The sequence below is a fragment of the Pinus tabuliformis genome, chromosome 6 (assembly GCF_031772625.1).
Source record: "Pinus tabuliformis cultivar Carrire ecotype Pingquan chromosome 6, CPIR1, whole genome shotgun sequence".
Lineage (NCBI taxonomy): Eukaryota > Viridiplantae > Streptophyta > Pinopsida > Pinales > Pinaceae > Pinus > Pinus tabuliformis.
The window spans coordinates 955,652,486-955,672,255 of record NC_142292.1 but is presented as its reverse complement, the minus strand read 5'-3'; positions in this window follow the sequence as shown (position 1 = coordinate 955,672,255).

Sequence of the window (19,770 nt, the reverse complement as noted above, 5' to 3'; positions counted from 1 at the left end):
CTATAATAATAGCACAGTAAGAATAAAGGATCTAGACAACACCTCTTCGCGCTCTTTACAAAGCTGCGCGGACACAGTCACACAAGCTGTGAAGGACAGATGGTTACGCGAAGCAGCGCAGGCGTGCAGGTTCAGTTCGCAAACTTCCTAGACTTCATCAAGACATCCCTAGGGTGCGGAAACCTGGTTCCAGCACCCTCCCATACTACCTCGGGTGAGACCTCAGTCCGCACACTGCAGACTATTACCAAAAGGGCCGGTAGTTTCGAGATTTGTTTGGCTAAATCACTTCTGAACCTGGGTCAGGCCCCAACAAGCCAACAAATGGTTCCATTGCTGGGACCGGGATTTTCCTAAGGGATGTCTGATGTCGTGCCATTGGAACCCCACAAAGGACAAAATTAAAGAGTGGTCGGACCAGAAGCTTCACGAGTTTGTGACACAGGAAAATAGAACTCCGCAAATATCCGAGAAGAGGTGGCTGGATCACTACATATATACGGAAATCCACGAGATCTTCTTCACGTCCTTCCCTTCTGAACTATATGAGTGGATCGCGAGGTTAGCCGATAGCCAGGGAAGGTATAAGCTCAATCAACCAATAGTGTGGACTCCAGAATTAGTGCGCAGACTAGAGACATCAGAAGATAAGATTGTGTGAGTTGTGGACCATTGGCTCGACCAGATAATAGGGGGATTTATCACTGAGTTTGCAATAGACACGACCGTGAGCTACAGCAAAGCAGAGCGACGTTTTCTCAAGGGACCGCGAGGTAGGTACATTAAATCCCTAAATACCTAGATTAAGATGCTGTTATGTGAAAAACAGGTGATGCGAATACATTAATGTTTGGAATGACGCAGAGTGAAAGGATCTACAAAGGGAGCGGGGAATTAGGAAACAGTCCCTTAATTTCACCTTCGCGAGAGAGCGAGAAAGAACTCTCTTGGGTCTCTCTGAGAAGTGCGGTTAGTTTGATAAAGCAGCACATTCCATAGTTACCACCTCCACTTATGCCACCACCTACTTCACCTCCTTCACCTCCATCTTCACCCACCCCACCTCCACCAAACCCGCAGTTCAGCATGGCGAGCGCGATTAAGCTACCCATATTCAGAGTAGGAAGTGAGGATCCGGATCAGTTCTGGTTCATGGCAAGAACAGTGTGGGAAGCACAAGGGGTCATGGATGACAACATTAAGAAGGCCACATTGGTGAGCGCATTGCAGGATCGCGCGCTGACATGGTATATCAAGCACTCTAATGATCACCCAAATGCAGGAATAGCGGAGATCCAGAATGCGCTGAATCGAGAATTCAGCTGGCCGAAATCAGAGACAATCAATCATTGGGTTCAAAGAGATCACAATGCTTCTAGGTGAGACCCCCTGGGATCTGGATCAGAGGCTGAAGAGTACGATCCACGAGGCTAATATGACGCTAACGAATGCGCAGCACCGCACATGGTTTGTGGTGTCTTTGACACCACACCTGAGGATGGCGTTGTCACAGCAGAAGCTTTCAACCCAGGCCGAAGCGTTGGAAATGGTGATGAGGTTGCATGAAACACCGATACAGGATCTGGGGTTGGGAGTCCAACAAATCCACGCACAACTATAGAATCTATGCTTGGAGATGCAGAGTTTGAAGCAGGATAGGGCGCCGCGGCTAGAGGTACACGAAGAAGTGTGGTGCATAAAATGCAAAGGCTAGGGCCATGACAAAGACCACTGTCTAGTATTCGCGAACTACTTGGCAAGAGGGGGACCAATGCTGTTGAGACCAGAGGCACAAGCAGGGCCAAGTGCGGCACATGCGCTATGGTGTGCAATTTGTCAAATAGGAGGAAAGCACACGACGAATAACTGTCATTTGTTGTAGAAGTATACACAGACTCCCTAGCAACTGTTTTGTAATTTTTGTAGATCGGTGGGCCACGACAAGCGTACTTGTCACAGCTATGAATTAATGATGGATTGAACCCTAGCCTATAGAATGCAGACAGAAACGTGAGGCCTCAACCCAGCCGCAGGGATGGCGCGCACTGGATTTCAAGGGAGAGGTCGAGGACAAGGAGGAATGGGGCCAGGAATGGGTCGCGGACAATTAATCTGTTACAATTGTGGAGGACCAGGGCACTATGCTCGCAATTGTACCAGCCCAAAGAGAATATCTTATTCGTATTGTGCTCAGTTTGATCATGAACCAGTAGATTGTCCTATGTTGATCACACAGATGCGTGAGAAAGGAGTACTCCAACCTCCTCAGACTTAGAATATCCAAATGATGAGATCTGAAACCCGCAAAGAAGACCCCAACATGAACATGATGCTCAGAAGTGGCACGACCACAGGGGAAGATAAGGGGAAGCAGCCTAAGGAAGATACATGGGTTCGCAAGGCTCCTACAAAGGAACCTGAGTTTGACTTGCAACATGCAAAGGAGACGTTTATGGAAGCTAAGAAGAGCTTCGTAAAGGCCTCCACTTCGGGTAGTAAGGATCAACCAGAGCCAGGGATGGATCCTTCTATGCTTACTACCTTTCTGGAGACATGCATGAAGCTGTTGCAAGACAATAAGGCAGTTAAAGGACTACAAGAGCTGATTACTCGGTGCGCAGGGTCGGGAGAACCACGCGTAGTCTGAAAACTGGGAAAGCATACATTGTGCACCAAGAGGGAAATGAGATTGACAGCGCAGATTAGCGAATATGAAATGGATCAGGTAATCTTAGACTTGGGTTCGGACGCAAATGTGTTACCAAAGCAGACATGGGAACGCATGGGCAAGCCTGCGTTACAGTGGTCCCCTATTCAATTATGAATGGTGAACCAACAGAAGATTTTGCCCATGGGGAGGTTGCAAGGGGTAACAGTTGATATCGAAGGCGCGAGTACGCAGATGGACTTTGAAGTAATAGAGATTGTTGATGACATCAATCCTTATCCTATATTGCTAGGAATAGACTGGGCCACTAATATGAATGGGGTCATCAACCTGAAGAAGCGGAAGATGATATTCGAGAAAAAGTCCCTACATGTAGTAGTTCTGTTAGATCTATCCAAAGGAGCGCGCTACACTGAACCTGTGCTCGACAATGAAAATGATGATGAGCTGGATTGTATCTACAAGATAACTATGTGAAATGAGGATTGGGTGAATCTAATTGCAGATGGAAGGATCCCGTGGGAGCGCGCAAGTTCCTGCACCGTGGATTCAGATGAAGAAGACGAACGCTGGCACAATTGATTGAACAAATTGACAACGCTGAATTCCAACATGATGACTAGATCACTGCGTTGCATGACAACCCAAGCCCGAGATCTGCCAACATATGATGGATTGACAGCGGTGGATGAATTCTTGAGGAAGTTTGAGAGTGCAGTACTAGAACAACAGCGGTTCGATGCGTTGAAGTGGGCATTGCGTGTGACACCTGTGCATTGGTGGGGAACACATCAAGGAAATTTTGAAAACTGGCATGGCTATAGGAGGATGATGCGCCTACAATTTGGGAAACTGCAACTACGGATAGCAGATAAATACGATGGACGCGATGACCCGTGCACACACCTCGTGAAATGGACCAAGGCCTATGGAGAAGAACCTCAGCCTGAATGGGTACACTTATTCTACCATACCCTGGATGTCATACCCATGAATTGATATACTGAAACAGAACTCCGACATGGTATAGGCAAATGGGATGTCTTGCGCAAGGGATTTTTGTTAACATTCACATTTGAAGACCAATGGTCGGATACTGTTGACAACGCGTTGCAAGCCGTAAAAGCCACCATCTTCAAAATACCACAGGAACCACGACAATTAGTTCAACCAGCATGGGTGACCCAGTTAAGTAGGGCCCTAGAATGTTATAATGTACAAGTAGAGGAGGATGATGACCCCCGAAATATTAATATTCCAGAAACTGAAGGATGTCACAAAGTTCAAGGACCATCAATTGAGGATCCCAACATCACTGTACCACTAAAAACAAAGCAGGTAAACATTGGTATAGACGTGGAGCCAAAGTACGTGACACTTGGTGACTATTGGGATGATGCGACGGTAGATAAGGGCGCCGAGTTACTCCGTGAATATCAAGATTTGTTCACGACCAAAATCACGGACTTAAAGGGGATCATTGACAACTTAGGGATGATGAAGATCACTCTAAAACTGGGCGCGAAGCCAGTTTAAGCAACGACCTTACTGTTTGAATCCGAAGTATAAAGAAAAGGTCCGCGAAGAATTAGACAAAACACTTGCAGATAGAATTATTGAACCAGTGGAAGAATCTGACTGGGTGAGTCCTATGGTAGTATAGAAGGGCAAAATTAGAATCTGCGTGGACCTCAAAAAGGTTAACAATGCTTGTGTTCACGATCCATTCCCAACACCATTTACAGAGGAAGTATTGGAGAATGTTGGTGGTCAAGAAGATTACTTATTCACGGATGGCTTCTCAGGGTACCATTAGATCAAAATCGCACTGGAAGATAGGAGCAAGACACCCTTCGCAACCGAGTGGGGCTATTTTCAATACATCGTCATGCCCTTTGGACTAAAGAATGCGCCAGGGATATTTTCACTCATAGTGGTGGCCGCATTCAAGGAATACATCCACAAGTTCTTGGTGCTCTATCTGGATGATTGGATTGTATTTGGGTTAGTTAAAAACCATATAGCGAGCTTACGGTTGATGCTAGATACTTGCCAACGACACCAGATTGCGCTGAATCTTAAAAAGTGCACCTTCCTCATCCCCTTTTGAAACCTGCTCGACCATGTGGTCTACAAACAAGGCCTGATGGTGGATCCTGTAAAGATTGTTGTTATTCTCAATCTGGAAGCACCGCGGAGTGTCAAACAACTACGCGCTACGTTGGGGCACACTGGTTACTATAGAAAGTTTATCAAGAACTATGCACAAATAACAGAGCCAATGGAACAACCATTGAAAAAGGACGCTACATATTATTGGAATGATGATTGTAAGAAAAGTTTGGATGTTCTCAAGGAAAAAATATCATCTGCTCCCATCTTGGTCTTCCCAAAATGGGACATCGAATTTCATGTACATGTTGATGCGTCGTGTATTGCGTTGGGAGCTGTACTTACGCAGGAAGGCGCGGAAGGTGTGGATCATCCAATCACATTCGCAAGTCGGCGGCTGTCCAAAGCTAAAAAGAACTATTCTACTACTGAGCGCGAAGGATTGGCAATGGTATACGCGCTCCAGAAATACCGACACTATTTACTTGGCAGGCACTTCAAGATGTATATCGATCATTCTACATTGAAATACCTGGTGAACAAGCCTTTGTTGGAAAATGGGTGCGCACTACATCATCACCGTGAACAAGACCAGATCACTTATCATGAATTGAGACCGGCGAGGAGCCAAAAAATTTGGAAGAAGGACTACCTGATGCACAGCTCTTTGCAGTACGCGTCGCGAATGCCAACTTCAAAGATATAATCCATTTCTTAACCACAGGGACTGCGCTAAAGGAATATTCAATTCAGCAGAAGAAGGAATTGGTGGTACGTGCGGCGGACTTTTCTGTCATCGCGGGGCACCTCTACAAAATGGAAAACGATGAGATATTGCGAAGATATGTACCTGAATTTGAACGAGGATAGATCCTCGCGGAAGCACATGGAGGGGCTGTAGGAGGACACTATGCAGGATGCTCGATGGCACAAAAGATTCTTCGCGTTGGGCTATGGTGGCCAACCCTACATCAAGATTCAAAAGCACACTGTCGGGCCTATGACATATGTCAAAGGATTGGGAAACCATCACGAAGGGATGAGATGCCACTCACTCCACAGATGTCACTACAGCCATTCGAAAAATGGGCAATCGACTTTGTGGGACCAATCAAACCTCAGGGGAAAATGGGTGCGCACTACATCATCACCGTGACAGAATACCTAACTCGATGGGCGGAGGCATAGCCGGTTAAGGACTGCACGGCTGCTACAACTGTGAAATTTTTGTTCCACAACATGTTGACACGGTTTGGTTGCCCGAAAATTTTAATGAGTGACCACGGGACCCACTTCCTGAACGAAACCATCAGTGCACTCACCAAGGAGTTCCAAGTGTACCATCAGCAAAGTATGTCGTACCATCCACAAGCTAATGGGACAGTAGAAGCATTCAATAAGATTTTGGAGACTGCGCTAACCAAAGTATGTAACGCACAGCGAAATGACTGGGACCTGCGCATACCTGCCGTATTATGGGCATACAGAACCATGTGCAAGAAATTGACGGGTCAGACACCTTTCAGGTTAGTCTATGGCACGGAAGCAGTCATGCCAATGGAATACATCATACCTAGTTTGTGAATAGCAGCACTTACAGGCATGTCAGACCGCGAAGCCTTGGAAGAGAGACTCGCGCAACTGGAAGAACTTGAGGAGGAACGATTTCTAGCAGGATTCCATCAGCAGGTACAGAAATAGCGTGAGAAAGCCTAACACGATCTCCATATCAAGATGCACACATTCAAGGTAAACGATTTAATATTGTTGTATGACAGCCAACTCAAAAAAATTCCGGGGAAACTCAAAATGCATTGGTTAGGACCATATGTGGTAAAAGAAGTTATAGACGGAGGCGTGGTCCAGCTAGTCAAACTTAATGGAGAACCCTTCCCCAAAAGAGTAAATGGCAGTCGCCTGAAGACCTACGCGGGTGGGTTGGTTTTATAACTAACCAACCAAAGTACAGTCTTCGCGACCTGATAAGCCGGACAGAGGTGTGGGACTATAAACACAGGTACTAGAAGTCGGTAGCAAAGTAGAGAATCAGGTCAGACGCAGATGATTCAGGAGCATAAATGGAGCAGTTTTAGGTGACGACAGCATGGTGCATTGTGGACCTTCGCGCAGCACAGCCACAGTTGGATGGGCTTCATGCTAAGATCGTTGCGCCAGCAGAGTGACTCGAGACAAGTCACGATGATTGTGTTAGGGGCTTGTTGGGCATCGGATCCCCCCATAGTATGTTTTTGGGGCTTGAAGCTCAGATTTTGGTCAAGTGTAATGTAAAGACCCCACGAATTGCGAGCGTGGAGCATGAGAGTCTAGGGTTGTCCACCCTACGATAATGTAATTTAATGTAGAGTGTGTCGGCCTACCCATGGTCCGCAGACCATGGGATTGTATAAATAGAGCGAGGCTCTAAGTGTTAAGTCAGTCTTAGTCTTACGTCTTATGATGTTCTTGGATGATGAATTCGCTCTGAGTCTGTAAGTTTGAGTCTTGGGTTGTAGTAGTAGGAAGAGGCTCTGCAGCTGTGTGCACAGAGGCCTAGTAGAGTCCGCAGCTGTGTGCGTGGACCCCTGCAGCTGAGTGCACAGGGCGAAGTTGGGATTGTACTTGAATAGAGGATTAATAAAAGATAAGTTGATTCTGGAATACTGTGTGTTTATGCTTCTGCTATGTTTATGCATCTCTTTACCATTTTATGATTGCACACATTTGCTATGAACCTTGAATGATTAATGAGAACATTGGGTACACACAATTAAGTTAAGATCTATAATAATAGCACAGTAAGAATAAAGGATCTAGACAACACCTCTTCGCGCTCTTTACAGAGCTGCATGAACGCCGTCACACAAGCTACGAAGGAGAGACGGCTGCGCAAAGCAGCGCAGGCACGCGGGGTTCGGTTCGCGAACTTCCTAGACTTCATCAAGACATACCCAGGGTGTGGAAACCTGGTTCCAGCACCCTCCCATACTACCTCGGGTGAGACCTCAGTCCACGCACCGTGGACTGTTACCGAAAGGGCTGGTAGTTTCAGGATTTGTTTGGCTAAATCACTTCTGAACCTGGGTCAGGCCCCAACAAGCCAACATCAAGCAAAATTACCAAAGGTTATATTTGATTTGTTTGCTACACAAAAGATTAGTTTTGATACACACAATATGGATGTCATGTTTGAAGATGTTCAAGGATGTATGGATTGTTTTTTTAATTTACATGGAAGGGAAGAAAAATCTATTGTTGCCTTTTTATTTGATGATTTTCTTGGAATTGAAGACATAGGACAACATAAGCCATCAATTATGAATAAATTCAGTCCTCATGGTGTTACTCATCAAGAAAAGGTGATTTTTCATGATTATCAAGATCGTTTGGTAAGTCTATTCTAGTCATCAGTGAAGGTGGAATTTCTTTCATTTACAAGCTCAAGTGATGGATTTAGTTTTTATTCTGAGTTGCCAATAGATGGTCCACTTAAATACAATCAAGGATCCCAGGCGTTGAATCAACTCTTTGATTGGTTATACTGGAGGTTTCATATTGCTTGAATTAAGCAGGTGGATTTTCAAATGTTAGAGTAGGGTTATTGGTACATAAATAAGCTTGTTGGGAAAGAATTTCCTTCAGCTTTAGGCTACATTTTGCAGTTGTCAGTTTCAGTTTGTACAACAGTTTGATATCATATTGCAGCAGTAGTAGTTGGTTTTCAGTTGGTTTGCAGTTTGCTTTTCAGTTTGGTGAGTGGGTTTGAATGTAGTCTTCAAATTGAGATCAACCCAATGGTCAAACAACTTGTCTGTTGGTTCTTTGTTGCACCGCAAGGGCGCAGCATCCCCATTGGAGCCCTTGTTATCCATGATAACTCCTATAAATAATTTTTAGCTTGATTAGTCATTTTAGATCAGGTTTTTCACCACCTCTCTTTGTATCTATCTGTTGTTTTTCTAAAATAGGTTGATGTACTTTGCATTTGGAGATTAAAGGAGGAAGAACAAATCCAGTTTAAATTGTTTTGGAGAAATTCACATGTTCTCTAAAACCCATTTCTTTCAGAAATCCCATTTCATCCTTTGTTTTTAAACTCTAGCCATTTCCATTTCAATATTTCAACTCTATTTGTAACCCATTTTTAAACTCTAGCCGCATCCCATTTTTACCTCTAGTCGCATTCCATTTAAACATTCATAAATCATGTCGCGGTCCTTTTTAAAGCGCTGGGACCTGCAAACCATATCATTATCGGCCCCTTCCATTTTGCGATACCATTTCCCCCCGTCTTCCTCTTCCTTTTACGATTGCGATATCCCCTATCGTAAAGTTCCTCCTCTGTCGATATCGCATATCGCAAAGTTCCTCACCGATTATCATATCGTAAGTCCCTCCTCCGCCTCGTCGATTGCGATATTTCCTCTACCTCGCCGATTACAATATTTCCTCCGCTTGCCAATTGTGATAAAGTCTTTCTCGCCAATTGCAATAATTCCTTCCCACGCTGATTGCGATATCGCAATCAAGGATCGCACAAGTTAAAGTATCTCATCTGCCAAAGTCCCTTTCAACTTGCGGTTGTGATGTGCGAGAACCCTCCTGAATGCGATATTTTATGTGATGCATTCTATAAACTGCCACGTCCGAAAAATCGGGAAATTACCATAAATCAGTGTTCAAGGACCCTCCTCTGTTTTGCGATAGCGATACGACGAACCACCCTTTCGGATGCGATAATTTATGTGACATATTGTATTTAAGTTTTGCGTCCGGATAGTCGATAAAAACCATGAAACATGGAAAAAGGCCCTCTCCTGTATTGTGATTTTGATATCAACAAGCCCAGGTAACTGAGCATTAAAGCATCCATTTCGCCTCTGCTCAGAGGATAGTGAGGGTATTTTAAGCGTATATCCAACAGTGCAGTCATCGAATAGAATGCAGTGAAAGGTGGGACAATGAGAAACAATGGACATCGAGACACTTTCAGCACGTTTTAATTAGTAAATAGAACAACAGGATTCGAAGGGCCAGATGTTCTCAATTTCCACAAATACGATGCCAACACTTCAAGCAGTTTTCCTAAATTATTGTAATAGTTAGATGGGTTCTATTTAGGTGACTCCTATTTGTCTTCAAACTCTGTTAAAACAGAAAATCCTTATGAAGGCTCAATGTTGTATTAATCAAATAGGATTAGATATCTTAACTATTGATCGAATCTAGCCCAGGTGGCAGATTTTGTAAAGGAGATCTCACTCTATATATGTGTGGTTTCTTGACTTTGAAAAAGGATCGATGATGTGAGAACACCACTTTTGTATACTTTTCAATTAATAGAAATATAGTTTGCAGCAATACTCTGTTTTAACCTGAGATTCATTTTTGGTTTCAGTTCCATCCTATCATGCTTCTATGTTGTTATCAGTTTTCATAGCTTATTTGATTACTTGGAATTCAATGTTATATTGCTCCAACTTCCTTCAATTTGTTGTGATTACTGTAAATGTCCATATTCACATTAGTAAACCAAAAAATGCCTCAGCTTCCACAAAACAATGTTGTTTGTAATTGATTTTCTTTAATTGACTCCATGCCCAATGGTGGTTGTCCTCACACTCTTTCATCTGCAAAATCACATAGAAAACCAGAGTTAGCCATCTGAATTTTTGAGCTTATCATAGCCAAATTTTTAAGTATATTGAGAGAGCCCTCTCAGATTGGAAGGGCTAACTTCCAATCAAAAGTTGGTTTGAAATAGTTACATTGGGTTGAGGGTTGACACAACCCAACCTGTTCTAGTCCAGTGATAACAAATAATCCAAGAGAAAATGTTTTTCACTTTCCACCCTCTTAGTATCGCAAATGTGATAGTATTTCATCCAATGGTGTTTTGAGAATCGACCAACGTCTAGGTTCACTATCAAACTCATTAGAATTAGTTCTTATCGGAGCAATGTTCATTTTCTTCTTAACACTAGTCAAGACAAGTAGATATTTTTTATTTTCGATATTGGGGATGAGCATCTCCGTATAATATATTAGTTTCATTTTTCCTCTATCTCTTTACTGCCCCGCAATTTCGTTGATTTATGTAGCTTGGGAGATAATCTACAACCTTGGGTAGTAGGTTTGTGTGAGTTGGCACCACAAAAGCAATTAATGGGAGAAGTACCTAAGCAGTGGGTTTTGCACCCAAAGTTGTCGGCATGAAACCAAGCATGATTTTGATGGTTGGACCATTGTTGCATGTTTGGCACCCTTAATGGAGCAAGGGGCAACTAAGGAAACCATGGAGGGTTTGCTCAAATGAGAAAAAAGATTTTTTATTTGTGTGATGGTCTAAATGACATAAAGATCAGGTAAACTTAGCTTGAAAGGTTGCCTCATGAGGGTTGGTCATTTCCCAAGAGAAACATATAAATAAGTGTGAAACTAATTTGATCAAACACACATCACAAGTGAAAAAAATCTAAGGAGAAGGGGATCTAAACTAGTCGCAGCCTCAAGGAGTCTAGTCGAAGAGGAGAGAAGGATGAGTTTGCATCTTTTCATGTGATTTTTCTAGGCCGAGTTAGGCAGAGTGTTGGCAGAGTAGAAGACAACGAAGTTTGGGAAATTTATGTGCATAGTTTTGGGTTTTATCTCTCTATGACAGGCTGAGGTTTGTCTCTGAAGTTATGTAGCTAGGCCAAGCCCTAAGTGGGAGTTGAACGCAGGTAGAAGACCATTGTAACAACAGTGTATAGGTGGTCGAGTTATAGTGCAGAGATAATGGCTTAAGAGGAAGGTACAGAGCAAGGGTTGGAACAGTTTGAGGTCAAGTAGGAGCAGTCTTGTAGTTGCTACAAGAAGCCCTAACCATGGTTGACAATTTCAGATCTAGTGCATGCATAGGTCAAAGGAATTAAGTACAGAAGTTGACGTCTTGAGGTATATTGAATCTTCTTCCAAGTTTAATGTTTTGCTAGGTTGATGTAGGTCATGTTGGACAGATTCATTGAGCATCTTGTGTAGAGTAAGGAGGGCTATTAGAAGGTTGCTAGAAGATCCCTAAGTACAACCTCTTGTGAAGGACTACAAGGATGTTAATGGCCAGAAGGGTTGGAGCCCTAAGGGTTGGATTTTGAAGGAAGAAAGGGCATCCAAGAGGGCTAGTTGTTGAGCCCTAGTTCGGTGAGGTTTAGTGGTCAACTTCAGTGAGAAGAGGGCAGCCTCCAAATCCCTAAGATATGTCATCCTTGAGCAGCAGTGTGGCAGAAGTGGATAGTGTGTGGGAAGACCATATGTGTTGGTGTCCTTGAAGGAAGAAGGAGCAGCTAGTAGGTAGATTCATTGGGCCAAAGTTCAATGACCTAAAGGAGTAGTGTTCATAGATAGTGGCAGATTGTGGAGTTGCAAAAGGGAAGGCAAAGGACCGCCAAATGTGTTCAAGGTACGTTCACTGAAAGGAGTTGTGGGATGCGCTACATCAGCAAATAAGTCAGTTGTACTTTGTTCAGGGTAGGTTGGTTATCATAGATTGTTTATACCAAGCCCTAGTTATCTTATATCAGGGATAATTATAAGGGCCATGATCCCTAGTAGGAGAACCCTAGACTATTGTATTAAACATTTGTAATATAACGAAGATGGGTTTAAAAATTTTGCCTTGTGTACTAGTTGATTCATTGTTGTGTTTATTTTTTTGTGCAAAGTAGAATTTTTGTGGCATTTGGGTGTTTTTGTGTTCGATATTTAGACTCAAACCAGACTCTTGAGTGTTGGGTTGTGTTATATTCTTTCCACAACTAGCCCATGTAATTAACCGGGGGGTTAGAGGCGAGGCGAAGCCCCCCCTTCGTTGCGCCGATTGCGTAGTAGGGGGGTCACAGGGGGTTTGAGGGGTGAAGCTAAACCCCCCTCTATGGGGTTCGGGGCAGCACCCCGGAAAATTTTGTTTTTTGGACCCTATATTAGGTTGGGCGGACCTACCTATGGTTTTGTGCATGATTTTCACACATGGTTTTGGACGTGATGGTTTTCGGTCCATGGTTTTGGACGCTATGGTTTTCGGTCCATGGTATTGGATGCTTCAGCATGTATAAATATGTATTGTAAAATTGAAAGGAACATAATGAAAAATCAAGCTGGTAGTCCCGATTTTGGGATCCAGGGGAAAATCTCTATGTATATGTGTTATTCTCTCGCATTGTTTATTTTCTGTGTTTTAGAATTCGTATGCAGGTAATTTATGTACAGGGTTAAAACCTACATTGAGTTTCGTTGAAAATCAACATGGTATCAGAGCTTCTTTGAAGGTCGAGTGAATTAGATTGTGCACAGCATGCGTACAACTCAAGAGGGAGTTGTTTCAATTATTGTTGAAGGATTAACAGTAATGGCAAAGTTGTCGATTGGCCTGCGATATGAGGACAGGTTGGATGGATTGTCTAACTATAGTCTATGGAAGGAAAGGATCAATTTGGTCTTGATAGTGAACAAGATCTATGATTTTTCCGATGAGGAGATCAAGAAACCAACTGACCCTAAGGAGTTGGAAGTGTATGAGGAGTTGGATACAAAGGCTAAGCTTATCATCCTAGATGGTGTCAAGGATCATTTGATACCTTATATGTCGAGAAAGAGTAGTGCCCATGATATGTGCAAAGCTCTTCAGGGTTTTTTCCAAAACAAGAACGAGAATTGGTTATTGGTATTGAAGAACAAGTTGAAGAGCACCAATATGTTGGATGAAGAAGCAACGATGTCATATCTGACGAGATTGTCTCAGGTTTGAGTTGAGCTTGCCACCATTGGTGATATTGTTACAAATTCTGACATGATGAGGATTTCTTTGAAAGGGTTCGCCGAGGAATGGAAGTCCTTCATTAAATGGATCTTCACTTGAGAGAAGTTACCAGACTAGAACCGGTTGTGGGATGAATTCATTGAGGAGGAAGTTTGGGACAAGAACCTTCACCAGAAGAAGAGTTTTTTTGAAGAAAACGTGGCTCTTTCAAGGAGAATGAAGGGAAATCAAAAGAGGGACTCGAGTAAGTTGAAGTGCTTCATATGTGATGAGTATGGTCATTATTCGATAAAGTGTCCAAAGAAGAAGAAGGGAGATAATAAGAAGATGAAGGGGAAGGAGATAGCAGGTGTCGCTACCTCTTTTGAGTTGGATGAGCTCTCAAGAAGAATGGAGAGTGAAGATTTTTCTCTAGTATCTCATTTCTCTAAGTGTGCCATTGACGAGACTACATGGTACATGGATAGTGGTTCATCGAAGCATATGACAGGTTCACATGATGTGTTTGAGACACTAATTGAGTGGCACTCGAAGTTGCACAAGATAGTGGGTGACAAGAGTCAAAAAGAGATTAGAGTATCTGGTTTTGTTCCACTCAGGATGGAGTCAAGACGGTTGATGCGAGTTCAGGATGTACTATTTGTACCAAAGGTCATATATAACATATTTTCTCTCTCAGTGATCGAGTAGAAGGGGTTTGACGTGATTTTCTAGGATCGTAAAGTGAAGATCAGGCCCAAAGGCTCTAACTCTACTAAAGTGGTCATCATAATTAGGTAACATGGTCTATAAAGACTGATGGGTAAGCCTATAGATCATGAGAAGTAGAAGCAGGTGCAGGTTCCTGAGGCTTAGATGGAGCGAAGTTCTAGCACGAGTTTCCAGGTTCAAAGGGAGAATATGTGACCCAAGAAGAGTGTGTGGTCAGTGGGGAGCAAGGGGGCTTCTACAGCTGGCAAGAAGGAACCATGGGATGGCCTCAAAGCATTTCAAGAGAAAAAGAAGTAGGAGGCTTCTTGGGGAAGAGACACTACAGATAAGATGAGAGTGGTTCATTTTATAGGATATGATCGAGTAGTTAAAGCCATGATGTGGGCTAGTGTCACCAGCAGTGACGATGATGATGAGATGCTTCAAAGTGGTGGAAGTACCTCCCTCGCTAAGAGGGAGTGTTGATTTATGTAGCTTGGGAGGCACTCCACAACCCTAGGTACTGGGTTTGGGTGAGTTGGCACCATAAAAGCACTTTGTGGGCGAAGTACCCAATTAGTGGGTTTTGCACCCAAAGTTATGTGTGTGAAATAAAGTGTGATTTTGATAGTTGTACCATTGTTGCATCTGTGTCACCCTTAATGGAGGAAGGGGAAACTAAGGAAACCATAGAAAGTTTTCTCAAATGAGAGAAAAGATTTTTTATTTATGTTTGATGGGATAAATGACATAAAGGTTAGGTCAGCTTGGCTTGAAAGGGTGCCTCTTAAGGGCTGGTCATTGTGCAAGAGAAACATATAAATAAGTGTGACCCTCATTTGATCAAACACACATCACAAGTGTAGAACATCTAAGGAGAAGGAAATTTGAACTAGCCATGGCCTCAAGTCTAATCGAAGAGGAGAGAATGAACAATTTGCATCTTTTCATGTGATTTGTCTAGGTTGAGTTGGGTAGAGTGTTGGCTAAGTAGAAGAGGATGAAGTCTGGGCAGTTTTTGTGCATAGTTTTGGGTGTTATTTATTTGTGACAAGCCAAGGTTTGTCTTTGAAGTTTTAAAGAAGGGTCGAGCCCTAAGCAGGACTTGGACACAAGTAGAATACCATTATAACAATAGTGTATAGGTGGCCGAGTTAAAACATAGAGACAATGGCTTGAGAGGAAGATACAATGCAGGGTTTGGAGCAGTGTTAGGTCGAGTATGAGAAATCTTATAGTTGCTACAAGAATCCCTAAATAGGGCCAAAATTTTCAGATCTAGTGCATGCACATGTCCAATGAATTAAGGACAGATGTTGGTGTCCTAAGGTATATTAAATCTCCTTCAAAGTTTGATGTGTTTCTACGTTGATGTAGGTCTTGTTGGACAGATTCGTTGGGAAGCTTGTGTACAGTAAGGAGGGTTGTTAGAAGGCTACTAGAAGAGCCCTAACTATAGCCTTTTGTGAAGGACTATAAGGTTGTTAGTGGCCAAAAGGGTTGGAGCCCTAAGGATTGTCTTTTGAAGGAAGAAATGGAAACCAAGAGGGCTAGTTGTTGAGCCCTAGTTATGTGAGGTTCAGTGGTCAACTTCAGTGAGAACAGCGCAGTGTCCAATGCCCTAAGATTTGTCATCTTTGAGCAATACTATGGAAAAAGTGGGCAGTGTGTGGGAAGACTCTATGTGCTGGTGTCATTTTTTTTTTTCTGAATATGCTTAATTCTATTTATCGTACAAGTCAAAAATACAAAATAGTGTACAAAGGGCAAGGCTAAGAGAATTTGCCTTTCAGCCCTTGCCTTGCCCTGTCATCAGCTCCAAAATTGAAAGGATTCAAAATTGGAATTGTAGCTGGAACATTGCCGACACAGATACATAACATAAAGTGACTGAAACGACTCCAAGACACCAGGGCCTTGGATTGACACATACATGGATGGACAAAGACAAACAGACATGTGGACCCATAGCCAAAGACACCTGAACCATTACGGTTAACACCTGAACATTTACAATCGACACATTGACAAATATAATGCCGCCTCATAGCCGAGAAACACATCAAGATCCCAACAAAAAGAACAGAGAATACCGAGGCGAGTTCAGTCATCCTCAGTAGTCTGGGGCTCCTCTGCAATTCGACACCCAAAACAGAGCACATCCTCTGAATCTGAAAGCTGGTTGACCGCATCATGGCTACCCTCACGGGCTGGCCTGCTCGGACCAGCATGTTCAGCTTGCGTGGAAGGGCCAGCATCCGGTGCATGGTTGATAGTAGGGCGCTCAAGATCCAGCACGCGGTCACGCCCAGACGCCATCCAACTCGGCCCGGGATCTCGACCATAAGTCGACCAACCTGCTCCTGTTCCAACCGGCGGGCATGCAATGGGGGATTGCTCCCTGCTGGAGCGCTGCCCTTCCGGCAGAGGCTCAATCTCCACATTTTGCGTGACTCCAGGCTCGACAGCAATCGAAACGACCAAAGTAGAATTGACTTGCGGGCAGGGGAGCCTATACTTGAGCATGGGGAGCTCCCGCTGCCCCTCTTCAGAATTTGGGCTGCTGCCATGCTGCCCCCTCTCTTCCTCAATGCTGCCCTGAAGTCTTTGTGGCCGCGAAGTGACCTCGAGGGAGGAAGAGGGCGAATAGTAATCGTCCTGCGGGGGAGCCCTGCCCTGAATTCCCCCTCTTCGGCTACCCATTCGCGGTCTTGCTCTCGACATGACTGCGCCCTTTCCAGCACAAACACTCTGAACTTCTACAGCTACCCGAATTGAAACCAGCACTATGAACCCGCACCAGCGCCCCGTTCCGACCCCAACGCCCAGAATCGACACCAGTGGCACGAACCAACTCCAGCACCAATAATTCACAACAGGCTTGCAAACCAGCGGCTCTCCTCTCAAATCGTCATTCCCAGTTCCGTCTGAGCGGAGCAAGGTTTCATTGCTGTGCTCCCTCATACTCTTTTGCACCTCCATCTTACGCAGCTTTAACCTCATCGCTGCATCGAAGTCCAAGACCTTCCCTCGAGCCGAATGGACAGGCATTGATGCCTTAATTCCTCTGCCTGCAAGCGGAATAAAGTCCCGCTGCGCATGGTACCACCGTCTTCCGTGAGCGAGCCACCTGCCCACGTGATGGCGCGTGCCATTCACCGAGCCCCTATGCACCCGCATCCGGGATATGTGCTGGTGTCATTGAAGGAAGAAGGAATTATTAATGAGTAGATCAATTAGGCCAAATTTTAGTGACCTAAAGGAGCAATGTTCATTGATAGTGGAAGATTGTGGAGCTACAGAAGGGAAGGCAAAGGAACTCCATATGTGTTTAAGGTACATGGACTGAAAGGAGTTGTGGTGCACACTACATCAACAAGTAGGTCAGTGGTACTTTGTTAAGGGTATATTGGTTACTGTAGATTGTTGATACCAAGCTCTAATTGTCTTGTATCAGGGCTAATTGTAAGGGTCGTGATCCTTGGTATGGGAGCCCTAGACTATTGTATTAAATATTTGTAATAAAATGAAGTTGGGTTTAAAAATTGTGTCGTATGTACTAGTTGATTCACTATTGTGTTTATTCCATTGTCCAAAGTAGAAGTGTTGTGGCATTTGGTTGTGTTTGTGTTTGATATTTAGACTCAAACCAAAGTCATGAGTGCCGTGGAAAATCAACAAATTTCTCCATAAGTTTTGAAGTAATAATATTTTTAGTATTATCCTTATTCTGTAAAATGATTTCCTCCTTGATATGCCAATGGTCTAGCCAAGACTGGGCATCCTTAAGCCATCCTTGTTTGAGCCCAAGGTGGATGTTTTGGCTAGAGTTAGAAGCTTCTTGACTTCCATGTTGTATAAATTCTTCTTATACATAATATACCCAGTCATAGCATGCCTTCAATGTCGAAAAGGTTTGCTTTAGTCAGGACGATAAGGTAGGGAGTATTTCCTTTAATCTTGAGATTGTATGTTATAAATTGCTTTTAGATCTATTAAATCTTCCTCCACGATTATCTGGAGATGTTGCAACCCCAAACCTCACATCCATATAAAATAACATGAGTGACGAGAATCTCAAAAAGTAGTTTTCTTTTTTAATCCTATATACAAAGACATGTTAACCTACAATTGCTTTCAAGCCCATAATAACCTTTCCATCCTCAATTTACCATTTTCTCAATATTATAATGCCCATTGATCTTGTGATGGATATTGATTCTAGAATATTTGTATAAATGAACTACATCCAAGTAGTTTTTGTCACATATGAAGGTATCATATGCGATATTTTTGGATTTAAGTATCACAGCCTTAGTTTTGTTAATATTAACAATGAAACCCATCTTGGAGAAAAAATATTGGAGGATTCTTAGTTTCTTTCCAAGATTGTAATGGCTCCTTACTAAAAGAACAATATCATCAACATAAAGGAGAATAATTATGACTATACCAGTGAGAGTGGGGAGGACACAATCTGCATTTCCCATCTAATTTATCAATGTATATGCCAAAAAGGGTAGTGTCACATGGAATCTGTCAAGGGTGCGGACACGACTGACCTTCCTAGAAGTCTAAGACATTCTAATGACAAACAAGACAAAATGGAGTGATCTTTCTCTAAATACACCTTTTACAACATGAAAACTACAAGTGTTTAGGCTTACCTTATTCCAAAACGCTGTTGTTGAAGTCCGTTCTTGACGATCCGGATGAGCTCCTCCTTCAAGTCAATTCTTGCAACCACAAACAATCAAACAATTACCAAGCACTTGCATTTCATATAATAAAACATATATTCAACATGCAGACCAAGGAACACATGAAATAACTCATTAACACAAGCTATTGAGAAAAATAAACCAGTTTGTATTAATAACGAAACAAAGAAACTCTTACAACCTGGCCTTGGTGTTGTGCAAGTTCCTCCCAGGGTCCATCAAGGGTTTTCCTCTACTTTGACAAAGCTCACCCTCTCCCAAGTAGAATCAAGTGAAGACAATCTCTCCTCACAAAGGCTCTAATGGAAGACCTAAATCCTGCAGCATTTACCCAAAGAAAATGTATAGCTCCAACCTCTTCTCCTTCTGGCTCAATGCCTTTATTTATAGTGCTGTAAAGAGGTTATTCAGGTCCACTATCAATGGGATCATCCCCCTCTTTGGGTGGGATAGCTCCCTTATTGATGGGATAAGTTCCCCCTTAATAGAGATACATGAACCAACTGGAGGCGCATCCAAATCATCAAACCGACCTCTAGAAAGTTCTAGAAGTAACCACAAGTAACTTTTTTAAGATGAAACTCGCGCATTTTGCCTTTTACAGAAGGACGCACCTGTCCCTTAACATACAGAGCGTCCAAGGACGCATATTTTGTGAACATGGTCAGCGTCCCCGCAGGTAAGGCTAGAGAGAACCTGCGACCCCAGAGATAAACATGATTTTTACAAGACTTTCTCTCTTCTTTGAGTTTGAGATGGATAACAGAGGCATGAGACTTGCCTAAGAG